The sequence below is a fragment of the Micrasema longulum genome, unplaced genomic scaffold, assembly GCF_059751315.1.
Source record: "Micrasema longulum isolate JH-2025_06_02 unplaced genomic scaffold, ASM5975131v1 h1tg002244l, whole genome shotgun sequence".
Taxonomy (NCBI): domain Eukaryota; kingdom Metazoa; phylum Arthropoda; class Insecta; order Trichoptera; family Brachycentridae; genus Micrasema; species Micrasema longulum.
Window position 1 is genome coordinate 221680 of NW_028279403.1, and position 16577 is coordinate 238256.

At 32.2% G+C, this 16577-nt stretch overlaps 1 protein-coding gene across 1 annotated transcript in view; it reads right to left on the reverse strand.

Moving 5' to 3' along the window:
* LOC148272669 (GAS2-like protein pickled eggs) overlaps positions 1 to 11222 on the reverse strand; it is a 186927-nt gene extending 175705 nt beyond the window's left edge. The window contains exon 1 of the mRNA XM_088239743.1: positions 10857 to 11222. The gene's annotated coding sequence lies outside the window, so the exon portion shown is untranslated. The remainder of the gene's footprint in view (positions 1 to 10856) is intronic.
* Between the last annotated feature and the right edge of the window lie 5355 nt (positions 11223 to 16577).

Below are 16577 nucleotides of genomic sequence, written 5' to 3' on the forward strand. Positions count from 1 at the left end.
TAGAAGCCTATTAGCTAGCTTAGAAGATAGCGTTCATAATCGAGGCACTGGTGCGCCTATATCTCGTGTAATGATTTTTGTCCAAGTTCTTCTTCCTTAAAAAAATCATACATACGGTTTTTGAGCCGGTTAACCGAAGCGGAATGGACCACTAGGCTTGGCAATTTATTAATTGGGCAACGACCCTTCTGGATTTTTTTTTCGTTGGGATCGAGGTGGAATTGGGGAGTTTTCAATTATGACCCCGTAAATTGGTTTTAAGAATTAATTGATACTTCTAGTGCAGGGGGCAGCCATAATAATCATTAAGTATCTTGTATGTTTCTATCGAGTACTCGTATTATTGTGTATTACTTTATTCTTCTTCCTTAAAAAAATCATACATACGGTTTTTGAGCCGGTTAACCGAAGCGGAATGGACCACTAGGCTTGGCAATTTATTAATTGGGCAACGACCCTTCTGGATTTTTTTTTCGTTGGGATCGAGGTGGTATTGGGGAGTTTCCAATTATGACCCCGTAAATTGGTTTTAAGAATTAATTGATACTTCTAGTGCAGGGGGCAGCCATAATAATCATTAAGTATCTTGTATGTTTCTATCGAGTACTCGTATTATTGTGTATTACTTTATCCTGACCTGTATATTTTAGACGGATACCTTAAGCAAGATGGAGGAATTACCACGAAGTCTAGACAATTACAGGGAATATGATCTGTCATTTGGTGGTTTGGATTTTGTATATTTAGTTTCTGTTTTTTATTTGTTGTGTTGAAATTAATTACGAAACGTAAGTATCTTCTCTATATATTTTTTAATATGTATCATATTGTTGGTTGTTAGGCATACGTAATTGCAAAATTTTACAACAGGACGCAAATGATCCTTATAATGGCCGGGCGCCAGGACTAAAGAATAAGGACTAATGGTCAGAAGAGTTCTAGGAAAATATCGGCCTCTGTTTTTTGATCATGGAATAATAAAGATAAAGGATAAAAGGATGCACCTCCGTTTGCTGTCTGGATAACATCCTTGCTGAAGGTGAATTTTATTCTAAATCAAATAAAAATAATAAAAAAGGGGTATGTTCCATATATTTTTATATTTAACTTTTTGTACATAATGTTATTTGTACATTGGCGGGCTTATTGCCAAATGGCAATGTCTTCCAACCAACCAACGAAATAAAAGTTTTGATTTTATAATTCAAGTTACAGAACATATTCAATAGAAAAAAAAGATTAAAAAGCTAAAAGTACTCGTATATAAAAATAGAAATAAACGTATTTGTTTATAAATTACCTTAAATCAAAACTATTACTCAATGGGAAAAAGGAAAAAAGAGGAAAGAGGAAAAAGGAAAGGAAGAGAAAGGAGATGTTTTTTCAGACGTGATTTAAACAGAGATAATGTAGTAACATCTTTGATGGGAGATGATTCCACATTCGAGCCGCATGGACACTATATGAGTTAGAGAAGAAAGAGGAATTGTGGATGGGTATTAAGAGAGTGCCTTGAGAATTAGAACAAAGAGGTAAACCATGAACTGATAAGCGTTGAAATTTTTCACGCAGGTATATAGGAGCGTTAGGACAATGAAGTACATTGAACAGAAGTGAGAGGGAGTGATAGTCTCTCCGCTGTCTAATTTTGAGCCATTTCAGTTGCCCACGATAATCAGAAATGTGGTCATATTTCCTAAGATATCTTTAAAACGTTATTAACATCTTACCAAATTCTCATTTATATTTTGTAATGTTGCTTAGCCGAGTTTTTTCTCATCAATTATCGGTTTATTCACATAATATATGTTTGTTTAAAAAAAATCTTAAAAACATTCATTGTAGGTACAAACACCTATGTACATCCTATGCATTAAAAATCAATCAATAAAATTCAATTTGTACACTTCATCATTAAATGAGAACTTATTTTTATTAACCAAAACGTTTTTTTACCGGACATTTTTTTTCCTTTCATAATGGTTGTTTTAGTTAAACATAACTTTTAAACTTATGTTTTTTTTTTTACTACTACTACCATCACGCCATTTTCCCGTAGGGGTAGGCAGAGAGAATGGACCGCCACACACGTCTATCCTGGCATACAATCCTAGCCTCTTCCACATTCATACATGCCCTTCGGTTCTGTCTGCTTTCTGCGTTTTTTTTTACTTCTTCGTAAATATTATTTTGCTTAATTTACCTTTTCATTTCAATGGTAAATGTTTGTATTTAAACAGATGTTATATTTATTTATTTATTTATTCATATTTTTCGCTTACAAACTATAATTAATAATAAAAATAATGTGACCTCACTGGGGTTTCCCGTGCCGAGGACACTTAACAATTTAGTTTTTTTAAATTACATTTGAGAATAAACAAAGAAGACTTACTTAAAAAACAAACATAATTAACTAATATTCAGACAGTTTTAAAAACAAGGTATTCATTTTTATTAATACTTCCTTCTGATATATACTATTTATAAGTAAAAAATTACTTATGAAAGTGTCTTAACAAATATTTTACAAATGATTTCAAACGAAGGTAATTCGAGCTGTACGTATTTAAATAAATTAGCTATATTTTATGTATGCCTAAATGTTCAAAGATAAATTAAATACAGTGCACCTTTCCTTGTAATGGGTTTTATTTTAACTGTTTTCCAATTGTTTATACATAAACCAGGAATCGTCAAACTACGGCCCGGGGGCCCCACTAGCCACCTACGATCCGCTGTCTCTTTAATCCGATCCTCTAACTAATACAAACAATCTATTATAGTGCACAAAATCACAACATGTCAGACATTAAAAAAATGTTTTAATGTTTTTTTTTTGAGTTTGCTTTCATTTTATAAAACTCCATGTTATTAATTTATTTACAGTTATTTATTATTTGCACCACAACAGGCCAGTAGGCCCAATTACAGTGGTAAATTACATCACAGAACACCCAGGTTTGAGAAAAATTTCATTTTATTTTTTTCGTGTTCTTACCGGGAATCGAACCCGGAACCTTCCGTGCGTGAGTCAAGCATCTTGACCACATGTTACCCTAAATATTAAATTATTTGAATGGGATGTATTTTATTTTTTAAATCTGACAATTCTTTCGCCTTGTAAGGATATTTTTTGTTGTGATTTTTACTCTTTTAAACGTTATTATTTACTATGTTATTTAAGCATATTATATTTTAAACATGTTTATATAAAATAAAATAGACGCTGAAATTAATTAATTTATGCAGTATCAGATTTTTTGCAATCAATTTACTGGTGAAAATATTTACCATCACAAAAAGCAAACATAATGTTCATAAGAGGAGCGTTTTATTGTTTCATTTGTTTTAATATTTGTGTTTTCTATGATTCGGGAATAATAAAATGTTCAGCACCTTGTAAAATAATGCGTTCTTTAATTTTAACGTTTAGTATAATTATTTCGGTAAATAAACTGAAATCAAATAAAATCAGTTTGTGGTCCCGTGGCCAGGTTCCGGACTCATCAGAGGTCCGAGGTTCGAACCACGCAATCCCAACAACTCGTTGAAAATAACCAAATATTGTTTTGGATAACTCATAAAAACGCAAGAGTTTCTAATATATAAAAACATTGTTCGCTTCCAGACTAGTTTTTTCTTTACGATTCGGCCCATTCTAAAAAATGTTTACTATACCCTGATATGCACTTTAGACTAAATAAAACTAGATTATAAAACCTCGCCTTTGTCCAATGTCGCCGCGCGGCTTTATCATCCAAAGACATCTTCAAATGCTGTTGTTTATAATGTGTATCCCTTAAACGCATTTGAGACGGATCCTTTGTTCCTACTGGACTTATTTTATTCCTTTTACAAAATAATATCCCTTCCTCCGTTTAAGGAATTAACTACAATCTACAACACATATTATAATTCATAGATAAATGTATTTATAATAAATAGTATTATACATACGTGCACTAAGTTAGACAAAACGGTGATTAATTTTGTATTTTAACGCTTAATTTTAGCAAAAAAATCAGCCAATACAACGAGTGAAAAATAATTTATGTTAGTCAAAATCTTCCTGTAGATAAACACTACATTTAATCAACAAGTGATTTTATCAAGATAGATATTTCAGCAAAGGTAAAGAATCTCTTTGGGAAAGAAATATGAATATCTATGTATTTTTTAACTCATTTGTTTTTATCTAAAATATTGATATATCTGTGGCTTGGATCAAGAAGGGCCAGTGTCAGATTACATATTTTTCTCGCCACCATTTTGTAGAGGGTCGATGTCAGTTAAAATACTTGTATATTTAACTATTTAATACACACATACACGCGTTGTTATGTTTTTTTTTAAATATTTGTTTTCAAAGAATCAAACAGTTCATTATAATGCCACAAAATGGATCAATAACTACTCTCCTGTAATATTACGATTTACGACATTGGTCCTTATAGATCGAAGCCACAGATATTTCGATTTGTTGTGCAACTCTTTAGGTACAATATGTGTTAAGGCATTCCTAATCGTCAAAAATAATTTTGAAAAATTGCATAATTTATAAATTGAGTACCTATTGAAGTGAAAAATGAAATCGGAAAAACAATGATGGAAGTAAGCTTTTAAATAATATTAAAGTATGTTAACATATTACAACAGAGATGAAGAGCATTTGAGAAAAGGTAATATAGAAGTCTAGGCATCTACTACAGGGCTTATGACCTGTCAATGGCTGGTTTAAGTGGCCACTTAAACCAGCCATTATATAGCCAAATATTTTGAGTTTGTCCAAATTTTTGTAGACAAGGACTGGATTCAACTCCCTGGGGAGCTGTTTATAGCTGTTGATAAATTACCTGGTCCATGAAGAAGTATAGAAATTGAAAAAATAACATTTTCAGGCGTTGCCTAGTATGTAGGGGAAATAATTCAATTAGACGAATCTCACCTGCATAAATAAAGGTTTCAGCTCTTTAACTTCACAAACATCAACAGATGAAAGAATGGAAGGAATATAGATGTTCAAATATAGGCAGAATGGTGAATGTTACACAGTGTGTAAAGTGGCCACTTAAACCAGCCATTGACAGGTCATAAGCCCTGTAGATGCCTAGACTTCTATATTACCTTTTCTTAAATGTTCTTCATCTCTGTTGTAATATGTTAATATAAACAGCTCCCCAGGGAGTTGAATCCAGTCCTTGTCTACAAAAGTTTGGACAAACTCAAAATATTGTTGATTAAAGTATGTGTTAATTTAACAAACTCAAAATATTATATTATTATATGAATAAATAAAAGAAAAATATGTTCGTGTGAGGCGCTAAGAACCATAGAAACGTTATTCCTGATTTGTGGAGATACCCTGTTACATACCATAGCAACATGAGCACCCGAAAATCAGAGGTAAACGACATATAAGACAAAAAGGCTACTATTTTCTTAGATAAAAACATTATTCAAAAGTTATGTTTTGGTTTGACTTAACATTCGATCAATTTATGTTTATAAAAAATACCACATTAACCACAGACGAATCATTTTATTTTTGTATTTTTAAATGTCAAAAATATTTAGAACTATTTTGCCAAAAACTGTTCAAATGAAGTGACAGTTCAGTTTTCCTGGCTCTGGCGCCTCAATGTATTGTAATATCATGTTATTCATGTGGCATATTGTGTAATAGTTTGATGTTATCTTAAATTTCTTAATCAACACATTGACTTATGTTATGTATAATAATATATAACGCGGCGTGTATAATTATAATCGTATTCATTTTTTAATTTTACGTTTGAGGTGGGCGAAAAAAACGTGCAAAAAGCTGACAATACTCGACCCAAACCAAAACACCTATTACGATTTTAGCGAAGTGACAAATTTTATTACACATGCGATTAAAAATAATAATTTTATTGCAAAAGATTTCCAATGATAAAATAAATAAAACAACTTTGTTTTTAACCACTAACTTTTTATTATAATTTTTTTCCACCGACCGGACCCAATAAATTAAGTCTTTTTTCCCTTACAAGGGTGGTAATTTGATATCAATATTCACGTATAGTATTTAGTAAACATGATAAAAATAAAATAGGAATTAATTAATTGGTTCCGTAAACCTTGACTTAAAGCTTGTTTGCTTTGAAACCGGTCGTTGGAAAAAAAAAACAGCTAGTGGTTAAAAACAAAATTTGTTTTATTTATTTTATTATAATGAATAACCACAAAGTTAGAGCTTCAAATATAAACTTTAGATTTCCAATGAGTCTGTTTAGATGCGCATACAAAAAAAGGACAGTGGAACAGGAACAAAAAACATAATATTTCTGCCTCGTAGTACAGTGATTCTATTTCTGATTGAATTAATATACATAGACATTAAAAAATACTTTGAAATTAGGTAATTATTATTTTAAAAATAAGACAGTTATATGTGTGAAATAGAACCAGAACCTTGGTCCCCGAGAGTGTTTTCGACTCGATGGGTTTTACTCATAGGTAAAAATCCTGCAAAAGGTAATCGAGTGGAGATAATTCCGCCTCGTTGTGTAGTATTTGTTGCATTCGCCAACCATTCTTGAGGTCCTGGCGAGGTAAACGTGAAATATTTATTTTTACCTTCATGTATCAGATAATCGAACTACGCTGCTTTGGTTTTACAATGCAGTACCCTATGCACCACTGGGTGCGGCTAGGGGGTGATGATTATGATAAAAATAACAAGGCAGAGATTAAACAAGAATAATCATGTTTTTCAACTGTAGTACGTGTTTTAGAAGAGGTTAAAGCATTATATGTGTATGTAATAGTAAATAGGTTTTGAGTATCTCCAAGTGTTTGAAGAAGGGCTGGATATTAGAAATGTATTTGCAACAGAGAGGGAAAACATTTTTGACAAAAGAAGAAGTATGAAAATTGGAAAACTATTTTCAGGAGTTGCCTAGTAGGTGAATTGGTTCAGCCGGATGAATCTCACCCTCACGATAAAGGTTTCAGCTAATTTACTTCACAAAAGTCAACAGATGGAAGAGTTGAGGAAATTTGGATGTTTAAAAATAGGCAGAATGGTGAATGTCACACAGTGTGTAATGTGGCCACTTAAACCATCTAATGACAGGTATCTGTTGCAACAAATTTAGACTTAATCGGTTTTTTTATTGATTAAACATTTATCAACTTATTTTCTTTACAAATGTAAGCTAAAACAATTAGATTAAATTCGATTTACAATAAGAAAGTCCAGAACTAAATACATCAGCCTTATCACATATTCATTACCGTGTCCATGAAGTCTGGGGGTAGGTGAGTACATATGATAGTTGGGTGTAGAGCTCACAAAATAAAATGGAGGTCTATTGCGAAAATGCCGACCAGCGGTGCTATTCTGAACCGCTCTCGTGGCCGTAGACAACACTTTTGTCTCGCGTGTTTTGTATTTAAATACGCGAGTTAAAAGCCTTTTCTACGGCCGCGAGAGCGTTTGGAATACCATCCCAGGTACATGGATACACACCGACTCTAGTCAATCTGGACAGTCAACAAATGAGGTTTTGTAAATATTTTCTTTTTTATTCATTTACCTTCGTTTGTCATGTTTTTTAAAAGCCTCCTCGGCGAATATAATTAAAAATAAAATGAACACATAAATAAGTTGCTGCCCCGTGATACTGTTACGAACTTTATAGAATGATATCCGTCTTCACACGTTACACGAAGACTTAACAACATACATAAGACTGATCGTCAACATTAACGATTATGGTAAACAACATGTCACACATAAAGAAAGGTTCGAGAAAATTCAATGGACATTTCTTAGACATCTTAACTGGAGATGCAGGAATACCGATCTCAATTATATGTCTTCATGCAAAAAGCACCACTTGCTTACTTTAGAAGATCGCCGTCTACTATTAGACATGGGGGTGCTTCATGGCATACTTAGTGGACGCCTTGATAGTCCGGCTCTTATGTCGGAGTTATCATTAAATGTCCCCGGCTACCGCACCCGTCACACGTCGAGCTCTCTATTTCATGTGCCAGCAGTTCGTACGAACTATGCCCAGAACTCTCCACTTATACGTTTTGCTCGTGAATATAATTTGAACTTTCCCTTTATTGATCCATTTGATTGTAAAAAAATAAAATTTTAAATGTTATTTACAAATAAGTATGTTTTAAGACGCACATTTTAAATGCGCGTCTTAAAACATACTTTTTTGTCTTATACTTAGTTTTAATAATAACCATTTCACACACTTAAACTCACACAAACACACTAGTATGTATTGTGCGTGTATTTAATGTATTTCTGTGGATATCTGTCATTGGTTTTATTCTCTGTCTATTTTATTTGTTATATTTTTGTTGCATGTATTACTGTTGATATCCCCAATAAATAAAAATTTAAAAAAACTATTTCGGCTGTTCTAGTAGTCATTTGCACCATTAGATATAAATTTGGTAAATGAAGATAAAAAACTGATTGGCGTAGGTTTGCGTTATTTATTTCCACATTTTCAACGTTAAAATACCACTGTAGTATATTTTTATTTTATTTTATTTTATTTTATTTTATTTAGAAAACATACAGTCATACAAAATCAGTATTAATAACAACAATTTTTTAACATAAAAAGACCAATTAAGTTTTCATAAATTAAAAAGATATAAACATTAAATGTGACAAAAAATAAAAAATAAATAAGAATTTTAAGTGAAAAAAAGATAATTGTTGATATTTGCGTTTTCCATGGAGGTAATAAATTAAAATAAATAAAAATACCGAATGTACACTCCGAGCCATCCACGCACACACATGAACGCACATATAAAACATACACAAACATATACATTACATGCGGCACATATGCATAGCATAAACCACTCAAGATGTACATTCAGCAACTATCCCAAATAATCGACCCCATGAAGAAATTTTCTGTACAAATGCAACGTGCAGTTAAAAATGTCTACATCAATACTGAGTCCGTTATAATTTCTACAGGTGCGTCTAATGATAACACACAACGCCATAAATTCCATTTCAAAACTTATAGCCTCTAAAAATAGGAATAAGACTGAGTTAAGTAATGTAGAATGATTTCGTAATTTCCTCTTTTTTTATTCTAAGAAAATCGTCATTCGTGTTTTTTTTATTTAATATTTGCAGGAATACATCTCAATTATTACTCATACTTAATTGACACGTACCTAACTTGGCATTTTGATGTTGCAAAAAAGATACCTACAAGGCCTGCTCAGAGGTTATATTTTTCTACTTGGGTATGTACAGGTAAGAACAATTTTTAAAGATGTAGGTAGACGTGAAGAAATATTACTTAATATATTTTCTGTTAATTATAGGTACTTAATGATATTTACTTAATGAAAAAAACAAATCAGATATTTTAAAGCTAATATTAGTAGAAGATATTTTAAGTAAATAAATACAAAAAATGTGTAAGTACTGAATAAATGTTTTAATTAAACGTATGAATCTGGTTGCGGTACCGTGGCTAGAGTTGCGGACTCACAGATCACAGATCCGAGGTTCGAACCCCACTCTACCCCAACCTGATTCCCATTTTTCAATAGTGAGTTATTTATAACTCAACAATGTTTGATTATGTCCAAATGCTTGCAGACTGGCTGGATTTCCTCCCTAGGGAGTTGTTCATATTTAAATTTATTTCAACAGAGAGGGAAAAAGTTTTTGAGAAGAAATTTGGAAGTCTAAGCAGGGCTTACTTAAACCAGCCAATGACAGGTCATAAGCCCTGTAAATGCCTAGACTTCCAAATTTCTTCTCGAAAACTTTTTCCCTCTCTGTTGAAATAAATTTAAATATTTATAACTCGTTGAAAATGGTTCCAAGATTGAAATGTTTTGGTAAATTATAAGAACGAAAATATTTTTTTTTTCTAAAAATGCGTAGTTTTCTCGCAAGTCGGGATATTCAATTTACTGACCATTAAGAAATTTTGTACTTATTGTTTTGTTTAAATCGGTCATTAAAGTACAAAAATACCATTGAAATAAATACCATTCCAAATAAAAAAATTGTCGATCGTCGATTTGTCAAGTTATTTTTTCCTTTTTAACATTCAAGTAACATTAAATAAAAAAAATATACAATAGTTATAATATCATTATATTGATACATTATAATTGCACATAAAAATGTTGATATATATTATTGTTATTATTATTCATAAAATTAAAACATATTATACACGAACAAGATATACTCCCAGGAGTCGTAAAAAAATTCATTAGGGACGGTACACAAAAAGAAAACATTTTTGTGACAATAATATCATAATAATATCAGTTAGTTAATACAATCCAAAATATTACGAAATACATATCAGAAACATAGGACACAGCATTATAATTATAGAAATTATATTAATAACTATCGCTATCAAAAAGATTCAAGTAATATTTTTTAATTGCTACACTTTTAGATTTACTATTCGACTTTTTTAGTTCATCGGGCAGTTTATTAAATTGGGAACGGCCAATATTTTCAAGAGATTTTTGCTGAACTTCGAAATTTTGTTTTTATTTATTTGATACATTCATTCTACAATATCAGCAACATATGATACAAACATAAAAATAATAATTTTCATTATAACATTGTTTATCAGTGTGTATTCTGCCTGTTCTCTGTTTATTTATATTGTGCGTCATACTTTGATAACCATTTTTTTGTTATTACAAATTTCAGCTGATAAATTCTGATTCCGTGAATACTTCTGATTTCAGAACCCTGAAAGGGAAAGCGGGAGGAAATGGTATCAGCTGATTGACGGTTCAGTATGCCAACATAAAATCAATATTCTTACCTTAAAACAACAAATCCAGAGAGCCTGTGAACACGTGCTCCGTCTAAAATATAATTACTATCTAGTAATTTACACCTACACAAAAACTATTGAATCTCCTAACCACAAAACAATAATTATTTTTAAAAATAGCACTTGTAACCACTTTAAAAAATCACGCGGGTTGAAGTGATAAGTCGATTTATGAAAAAACTCTCGTCTTTTTGTCACAGGATTAAATTTAAATCGGTTCGTTCGCTCTTTTCGATTCGGGAAAATGAATAATTTTACGCGATATTTAACATGCAGTTTGACAGCGGGCGAATGACAACATTATCCGTGAACAAATGGCGCAGGTCCAACGTGCAAGGCGCGTGGAATAAAACTGATTCATTTTCTGTTTCGAGCGAAAACGGAGACTGCGGCGCGGGAGAAATATAGTACACTAGCGCCACGGAGCAAATGGCGACGAATCGATAAAGCTGCGTTCAATGAAAACGGACGTCCTTAATTTTTCATTTCGCTTTCCGGAATCTTTTTTATTGATGTTTTATTTTAATAATGCCAATTATCCTCTAAGAAAATGCTGCCGGCGTGTAATTTAAAATGTTTTTTGGGCATTGATAATTAGCTGCAACAATTTATGCACGACTTTGATATCTACCTGCTATAAACCTTTAAGTAACATTGTATTAGGCATTATTTAAAAGTAAAGTCTCCTTTCATCATCATTCCTTTTCCGCACCTGATGTTGCATAGGGCACTACATTGGTACACCAATCGCAGCGTACCTTTATCATTTTTGTTACATTAAGGTCAGATGATCAGTATAACGCTTCAGGTACCAGCCGTCCAGGGACTTCGAGCGTGAAAACACCCTTCTAAATATTCATTTCATATCAACCATTTAGGGAATCAAACCCGAGACCTCTCGCATGGTATGTAAACGCCTTGACCATTACACCACGAGACCGAAATTTTCTTTCTTACAAATAAGAAATAACATATAAAAAACATCACCTACTGCCTCTGCAAAAACGTCGTGAAATAGCGGATATAATTTATTTACTTAAAATTGCCTCTGGTTCAATTGACTGTCCTGAACTACTTTGCAAACTTTCTATCAATGTTCCTTCCAAAGTTTTAAGAAATAACCCTCTTCTTCACATACCTCATCTTTCATCTAATTATAGGCAAAATTCATATTTATGGCGAACTTTTAATAATTTTAATGTAATTAATAAATCATTTAACATAGATTTATTTGAAAATAATCTTAATAACGTGCGGCGTTTGCTTTCGAAATAACTCGTAGTATTTTTTTCTTTTCTTTTAAATTTACATTTAATTACTATTCATTTTATGTTCGAGAATCTTTTTTAACTTACTGTGATGCTACTTGTGAAAACCTGTAATTGGCTTATTTGTTATTTGTTTTGTTATATAAATATGAGATAATTATAGCTGTTGGTTATCCAAATAAATAAAATAAATAAATAAATATGTTTTTTTTTATATACACGGCAAGCTGTGTCTTTTACATAACGAAAAATACACGTTCAGTAGAAATAAACTACAAAATAAAACAGTACATACAACTGTCCCGGGCTCAAGTGACCGGCCATTGTCATATAAAAATATATAATATAAACTTAATATTTAATGCCATAAATTATGTCCCATCTCTGTTGCAATCAATTTACTTTTCATGTTCCCAACCGTGTCACCAGAAGTCAAAATCTGCTATTTATCAAATCTTCCAGAGAGCAACTTTTGTTTTTATGCCCCTATATCCAGAAAGAGATAAAAAAAATACTAGAGACCTTCGAGATGTGGTGCTACAGAAAAATATTAGGAATTTCCTGGAGAGACCACATCACTAATGACGAGGTTCTCAGCAGAATCGAAAAAGGGAGGCACCTAATCAAAACCATCTCAGAGAGGCGAACCCAATGGATCGGCCACATTATACGTCATGAGGGTCTCCTGCATGACATCATAGAGGGAATGGCTGAGGTGACAAATTACAGAGGGCGCCCCCAGACGGGAGTATTTGGAGCAAGTGTTCGAGGATTTGAACTGCGCCTAATATGTCGAGCTAAAAAGGGCTGCAGAGAATAGAGTCCAATGGAGGACGAGATGCAGGACTTTGCTGCAAACCAATCCCCAGGATTAAGACTGCGAAGAAGATATCCAGAATGTGTAGATTAGTCAATTCGCCACACAACTTGGAAATTTTTAGATAGATCTTCTCGCTTTTTATAGATCTCTTCGCCACTAAAACGGTGTGGGATGAAGATGTATCGGCATGGTTTAGCTCGAAGTCTTATACCTTGATCATATTTATGAATTAATTAATCAATTTCTTTATGCATACATTTCATATTAGACAAAATGGCACAAAAAACACTTACAAATGTTGCTGGTACTTGGAGTGGGCTCAGTATATGAAGGGTCGGCAAGCCAGAAATATTAGTCTGCCTAATGTTGCAGTCGGTTCCTATATGGGGAAACGCCCTTTCTAAGAAACTGATTTGTTGCGGCAAATATGGTTGTCGAATTCCCATAAATAAAAATACTTTAAAGAAATAGAAGAACAGTTATAGTCCAAAAGAGAAACATATTTATATACGGTTTACGTTATTATAAAAATAAAATAAAATAATCTATAATACATTTGTAAATGATTCAATGGAATTGCATAGTATTTAAATTACTATCCTTAACAAATTTCAAGATTCCTTACTGCCAATGTTTGTCAACTAAATCGAATATATTTTGTACCATTATTTTATTCCCTTGTTTGTCTTTGCTACATAGTTTTATGTTCTTTTTGTTCAGTTTCTTGTACATATGTTTCTTCATCTAACTGTTGTGATTATCTTAGGCCGTAATAAAACTAAATAAACATAAAAAAATATGCTTTAAATAAAATAGGATAATAATTCATAAGTACTTGTAAACAGGGCCGGTTTTAGCACTACCAGCGCCCTAGGCGGGATTTCTACGGCGCCCCCTATCTTCCACCCCTTTAGACCCATACGAAAAAAGGCAAGGTTTATAATGAAATAACCATTTATTAAAATAATAATTATAAAATTTTACTTTTCTAGCCTTTCTATCAACGAACTCTTTTATACGTACTTAAGTTTATGTTTTCCACAATTTCATTTTCGGTTTGTGAATCTAGATTGAGATATTGCCGATCGTAGATAAGTTTTTCTCAGTTAAAGCTTTAAAAAACTCCTTTCCCCACTAGCAATCGTTACAGGTAGGTAAAGTGATCAATATTCGCAACGCTATCCATAAATTTGGGTACAATTCGTGTAAGTCTAATCTTTGATAAAATTCGAAACAATGACAGGATTAACCACATTCTGATCAGGAAAAAATGATTTCAGACTTATGAGTTCATCATACAACATACAACCATCCATATCGGATTTAGAATCTACTGTTAATTTCATTTGGAAATTACCACAGAGTTTGAGAAGGTCTGGTTTTTCCAGAATCTATTTTATATTGAACTAAGATTTTGAGTACTCATTTAACTTTTCAAATCTTTTATCGAGTGAAATTAAGGTAGTGTCCAAAAGGCTGTAGAAAAACTCAACTTCTAATGACTTTTTTGGAGTAGTAATAGTCTCATCGCGGGCTACTATAACGAGTTTGTCGCTATATTTAGGAAATTTACGAGTAAATTGGCCTGCAGCTCTCCTTTATATCTGGCGCCCTGGGCGGTCGCCCAACCGCGCCCTACCCTAACGCCGCTACTGCTTGTAAACTTAACCTTGATAAGGAAGCTTAGAAACTGGTCCGTAAAAAAAAGTGTTTGAAAATAAATTTGATGAAAACCACAAAGTCAGTGTTTCAAACATAGAATTATAATGGTCCAGAAACCTCGTACGCAAATCAAACTAAAGCCGACCAAACTACTCATAAATGAGCAGTTTTACGTTTTGGCCATTCGTTACTCTGTAGACGTCGCTTAGTACGCAACTGCCGATTTAAATTCAACTAAGCCGTGTTCTGTCTGGGATTAAAAGGGAATAGAGTGGGATCACATTTTATGTGTAAGTAGCGAATTCACAAATAATATCATTTCGGAATTCGATTATTTTACCATCTGTCAAATAGTTAAATAAATAACGAGGACATTTTGTTAGTATTGCCAGGGTAGTCATTTTTTTTTACCATGCTTTCTATTAATTTTCACATACCGGAGATGGGTCCAATTAAACCCGATAATGACCGATTATGTGAAAAGTATTTTTATACACCATTTTCCTTAACTACATCACGGAAAATTATTCACAAAACTTTGCTACATGTCTTTTCATTATTTTGGGCATATTGATATGAAAAAACAATATTATAAAACCGACTAAAAAACCTAAAAGACGACATTCAAAGGTGAGTCTAATTTGACTTAACACCGCCACGCACGTATTTTTTGAGCCAGCGGCCTTTGGAAGTTAATTAGCCTTAGTATAATACTAAACTTGATTAATTATACTTCATTACTAAACATGCTTTTTTTACATTTGCCTAATAAAAGTAGATTTTTTATCGTCCAGTCAGTAAAACATTTTTTTTGTAGTAAAACATAACATAACCTAACACAAGATTATCTCATATTTGTGTTATGATAGTATATTGTTCATTGTTATCAACATTACGCGCCCACTTCACGCATGCGCACAGTGGGATGTCAGACTTTTGGACACAGTGTGATGTATTCAAACTTGATTTTACGCGCCTTCTGGTATATTTTAATTTTATAGCTTCAAACATCAATTTTATACAGCTGTAGGTTGTATATCATAATAATTGTTACTGTTTCCTACTTTTTACCGTTACAATGAAGATGTTGTGACAATTTAACGTTTGCAATAATGTTATTTTGTTTAATACTTATCTTTTATCAGAATTTCTACATCCGTAGATAACAAAGGTAGATTTTAAGGTAATAAATACCTTGCATTAAGGCTGTTGATACTAAAAAAGTTATTTGTTATCAATCATTTTCACTTCTGATAGAATCCTTATCGTAGGTAACTTAGATGGGTATAAAATTACATATTATACTATTTTTTTTATTTTTTTTACACACAATATATGTACGTATTATGTTATGGAAAGTATTTGCCTTTTCGTATTCATATTGAACTGTTTTTTTTAACAGGTATTTCAATAGAAACTGATATATTTTTTGAGAAGGAGATATGAAATTCTAGGCATTTTACCTCAGAGTACTCGCAGTAGACAACGCGCGCTACCTCTTATAGAGCCATTCATACGCACTAAATTTGAAGTAGGATTGTCAAACACAAAGTTAGCTACAGCTTTCACCAAAACAATGGCCCATACTCAGGTCGAGAATTGGTCATTGGATATTGATTTGCATTGTAATTACTTTATTTATGCATTCCTATGTATTTATTTCCTTAAAAGGTTGGTAGTAATTTTTGAGATTTCGGGGTTTTTCTAATTTACATATCTTTTATTCTTCGATATATTTTACAATTTTAACCGGGTTGTAGTCACGTGGTAGTATTGTAAACTCACGGACCAAAGGTCCCAGATTCAAATTTCACTCTACCACAACTCGATTTCCATTTTTCCAGCACAAGTTATTTACGACTTTTTGGAAATAGTCTGAAAATTTTAATATTTTAGTAAATGATTTGAACTCTAGCATATATCTTTTTTTATTTTAAAAAAATCTTCTAAGATTTATTT